Consider the following 5198-nt stretch of genomic DNA (forward strand, 5'->3'; position numbering starts at 1 on the left):
GGTGGGCAGCCCAACGGGCTGGGAGAGGGTCCGGCCCACGCTGCGCCTGGGCTGGGACTGGTCCTGCCGGCGCAGGGTAGCAGGAAGCTCTCCGCACACTCACCAGACCTGGGCTAGGACTGATTCTGGGGGGCTCCAGGAACTTGGCAGAAAATCCTACTGGGCGGGCGGGGTGGGGAAGGAACTGCGGAGTGGTGGGGGGCAGCCCAAGGTGCTGGGAGAGGGTCCGGCCCACTCTGCACCTGGGCTGGGACTGGTCCCGCCGGTGCAGGGTAGCCGGAAGCTCTCCGCACACTCCTCTTTTGTCTTTCTTTCATCTTCTTTTCCTTCACTCCTGTGGCTCATACCCTTTCTCTCCCAGCTGGTACAGACTTAAGGGAAGATTGATTTCCCTGTAGCCTAAGGGAAATAGAACACAAGCCTGTAAAAACCATTTCCCCAGAAGCACTTGTTGAAAATCTGATTAGAAAGTAGTCTGACTTTGAGCAATATAAACAGTGGGACCTGGTATATCGTTACCTTTACACTGGAGCCCCTTTCCTGCTCTGAAGAAAAATCTGGAAACTAATCTAAACCTTACTCAAAATAAGAATGGATCAATTAATAATAACAGCATTACCTGTTTGAAACTGTTGTAAGATTTCTGTGTATGTGACTTCCCTGAATTGAGTCGCTGAGTTTGGAAGTGAGCTTTGTGAGGACTGAGGAAAGTCTTCCACACTACTTGCAATGTATTTCTGAATCACATTTGCAAGTTTGCCATTAGTAAGCACCTTCACACTGGGTGTGATGATGCCTGCCTGTAATCACAGCACTCAGGAGGCTGAGGCAGGAGGATCACCCTGAGTTAGATATCAGCTTGGGCTGCACAGTGACACCTTGTCTCACTCAATCAATCAATATGAAAAATAAAAAGTAACCTCCTTCAAGTCAAAGACTTATACAAAGAGGAATGCAGAATTTGAAGAGGAGAAAGTGAGAAAGAAGCAGAGGACCACAACTGCGTCTCTTCAATGCAACAGTACTGCTCAAACAGAAAAAAAAATCAGTGCTATTCAGAGGTTTGTTAAAATGTGCCACGACTCCCACAGCCCCCTTGAGAAGGGAGGTCATCTAGCAGTTTGTGCTTTCATGCCTCGCCATGTGAAGAATGGAGGTTTTGTACCTAGGTCAGACATACTGTGAAGAGCTTATCTTCCTGAGGGTTATGAGAATGAAAACCTGCTCCTCAACTCACGATTTTTTTTTTTTTTGGTAGTACCAGGGATCGAACTCAGGACCTTGCAGTTGCCAGCCAGGCTGAGCTATATCCCCAGCCCCCAACTCACAATTTTTGACAAGGAGGTCACTACCTTTCTGACCAAGATAAATAATGGAGCATATTAAAGTTATGTGTTGATTGTGTGGTTCATTTGCATGCCTATTTCATTTAAAATCGTGTGATGCAGAATAGTTTTGTAGTGTGTATATAATGGCGGGCAAAAAAAGAAATCCTGACTGTAGAACCTGTTAATTTTAGTTCACCAATGGTTTAACTTAGGCATAGAGTATGCTAAGATACCCAAAACCTGACAATTATCTTTAAAATTGATGGTTTGTCTCCTGACATGTTTGTGTACGGAAAAAAAAAGTCCATACGTTTTAAAACCCTGTTGCCATGTGTGATTATTCCTTGTGAGATTACTTAATTATCTGGGTTGAAGACCAGCTTAGAAAATGGAAGCTGCTGCCAGGCAACACCACTCAGAATAACTCAAAAGAGTTATTCTGATCAGAGTATCCTCTTCAAAATGGAAGATGTGAGAAACAGGTATTATATCTTGAGGTCCAAGCAGAAATGATTGTTTATTTTTCACTATGTTTTATTTGTATTTGAAATAGTTACCTACCCTATCCTTCAGTTCCTCACTGTCTTTTCTTATTAATTTTTTTTTAAAATTTGGTAGCAGGTTCAGTGACCAAAATGCTGAAGTCTTTTCATGAATGTTAGTGGCGAAAGCCATGGGGAATTTGCAGCAAGATTTTATTTCGTACTGTGTACACAGATTTTTGAAACTTTGCTTCTCATTTTATGCATCTTTTTCTCTGTGTCACTGCCAGATGGACAATTTAAATACTTATTTTATGGTTGAGCCTCCTCTTTTTATAGGAAATGAAGTATTTTAGGGCTGACAGGTCAAATAATGAGGAAATTTCTATACATTAATTTTACATAAGATTTTATAAGAGTTTAGACAAACTACTTTTCTTTCGCTTATCTGCTTTGTTCCTGGCAAGACTGATAGTGGAGATCTGGCAGTATGATACATAGTTGTTTAGCTGAGAAAATAATCAGTTCTGTAAAAGGTCAACTATGTTCAGAAAATTATCTCTGTCTGAACTTCACTGTCTTGTAAAGTTATAAAAGTAGTGAAGCCCAGCTAGCTTGTCTCTATAACAAGCCTACATTATGCTTAAGAAATATAACAGCCAAAAACTTGGATAAGATCTTAATTATTTGAAAATATTCAGGGCCAGGGAAAAAGCTCAGTGGCATAAGCACCTGCCTGACAAGCACGAGGTTTTGAGTTCAATCCCTGGTTAATAAAACAAAAATATTAGAGTAAAAATAGTCATATTTCTGTTACAGTGAGTGATACCTACATAGAGCTATCTTTCAAGGCATTTTAACATAAATAATTACTTAAAAATATAAGTGAATAAGAAAACTAATACAATTCATATGACTTTCCTTAAGTGTCTTATAGACTTAAGTCCCTAATTCAAGTTAGAGTGATCACTTGGTTTTACATTTTCTTTTCATTTAAAAGCCTGTTACCACAAAAATGGTCATTTGTCACATTCTGAATTTCTAATGTTTTCATGTTTCCTTGTGTGATAGTAGAATATAAAGGCACGGAAAACAAGATAAATGCCCAGAATAGCACTGTTATTGGTAAAGTACATAAATGAGGAAATAGAAAAACATAACCAAAATGTCTTTTACTTTTACCTAGGAAAGAATTTTCAGGAAACCATGCATAAATTTAATAACCTAAGATGACAGAATATCCAATAAGCTAGGAAAATACTTGGGTTTATAGTACTATTTTCAGAATACAAAAATAAGTTGAGACATACAATCTTTCTAGTGTTTGGATATTCATGATTCAGACCACTCCCTATTGTTCAGGTAGCAATGCATACTCTCAATAAGCAGATGATGACAGCTTTTAGTAGATGAGTAAAGAAAAAATAATAATTCTATCATGGCCTTAGGAGTGTTTTCTATCCTGTTGAGTTAATACTATTCCTTTACTGATTATGAAATGTTGGTTTCCTGAAAGTGTTTAACTTTGTCTCATAAATAAGACAATGACTGTTTAACCTGCTCAAACTGGTGTATATTCCTGAAACTACGATTGATGTATTAAACAATGAATGAGAATATTTAAGAGGTATATACTTCTTTGGAGGTAGAGTGAACACGTGTATAGAAGCTTGCAGTCTTAAATATAAAGTGTTTGATGCTATGCTACAAGAAAAATAGCATTTTTTTTCTTTTTTATAAGTTGTATTAACCTGAAAGAGAAAAATGAAATGTGAAGGGTAAGATAGACACTGGTAAAAGGAAATGAACTCATTCAAAAGGAAAGAGTTACTGAGTTGGAGAGAAGGACAGGATAGGGAGTGGGGGAAAGCGATACATATATGTATGTAAGCAGGATGCTTTCCACAACTGTACTTTGCATTTCTGATGGTCTATGGAAAGGACCAGTTAATGCTTTAATTTATTTTGTTTCCCGTTTTCAATTGCTTCTCCGTTTTGTCTTCTTGATATCTTATACATTTCTTTCTTTTTTTTCTTTCTTCTTCCAATTTTATATGCACATATCTGGTATTATGAATAACTGATTGGAGTTTAATACTAGGTATTATAATAAAAACTGTGAAATTCGTATTACTTTGTTAAGTGAAAATCTATATCACTTGTAATTTTTCTGTTTTAATTCTAACTTGTACTCATTTTAAAAATAAAAAAATAAGTTGTACACATAAACACAATTTTTAATGTTTCACTTATAGAGGCTGGGAAGACAGCTTAGTAGAATAAGTGCTTGCCTGGCAAGTGCAGGGTCCTGAGTTCAATCCCAGGTATTGTAAAAAAATTAAAACAAAATGTTTCAATTATAAACTGCCTTTAATAATACTTACCTGTTAGCAGTGTTGCTCCAAGTATGGTATCATATCTTCTAGAGTGTCACTGTATGCTTACAGTTAATAGTTTCTAGCTTGTTGAAATGTTAAATTGCCTGTTGGTATCTTTTTATTATATGGGTACATATGGAAAGCCTGAAGCATGCTGTAATCCTTTTTAATACGGTGAAATTTTAGATTTTGTATAAGAACCCATATAGGTTTCTTTTTTTATTATCAGGTTACAAGGCTGCTACTGTTGGTAATTTTAACAAGTACTACTTTCAGGGAACATATTTGGCCCTAACAAATTTTCAGGGGCCTGAAAATTTTAATGCTCTGCATTTTACTATTATAGCCCATTACATATATGCTCAGAATTGTTCTGAAATAGTAATTCCTCAAATACTACTATAAAGATAGTTGGCAAGATCTCTAAGATGAAAGCTACACTTTAATACTTCTACCTGATAAAATTTGTATGTAAACGTTAATATAAACACATATAACAAATTAAATTTAAGCTGATTCCCTAAAAAGAGCCACAGTTTGTCTTTGTAAGAGCTTGTCACATTTGACTTATCCAAACTAGTATTAAATGAAGACATCATATTTTTATAGAATTAGTTCCATAATTCTATTGATAAACTTTTGCCTAAAAATTGTTTTAGCTTCTAGTCAGTACTGACTACACATCAAATACTGAAGTGTTTATCATAAATCTTCATTTGTCTCAACACACACTGTCATAGATTTCTGAGGTAAATGCAGTTGATATCTACTTGTATCTTACCTGTATCCAGAATACTGTATTAATTAAAAATTTACCATGTCAAAAATGAGATAAAATTCACATAAAAAGACAGAACTTTACCATTTCAAAGGATGTAAAATGGTTTAAATATTATGCTAACATCACCAATATTTCCAGAATTTTTATCATCCCAAAGAAATTCTTTATATTCATATGCCAAACTCTTTTCATCCAAGACCCTGGAAAAGAGAGTTTTTTTTTTTGTTTT

The 5198-nt window shown here is 35.9% G+C and overlaps 1 pseudogene; it reads left to right on the forward strand.

Annotated features, from left to right (window-relative positions):
- The first annotated feature begins 591 nt into the window (after positions 1–591).
- LOC101583475 overlaps positions 592–5198 on the forward strand; it is a 62308-nt pseudogene continuing 57701 nt past the window's right edge.

This window comes from Octodon degus, unplaced genomic scaffold (genome assembly GCF_000260255.1).
Source record: "Octodon degus isolate 3935 unplaced genomic scaffold, OctDeg1.0 scaffold00198, whole genome shotgun sequence".
In the NCBI taxonomy this organism is placed as follows: domain Eukaryota; kingdom Metazoa; phylum Chordata; class Mammalia; order Rodentia; family Octodontidae; genus Octodon; species Octodon degus.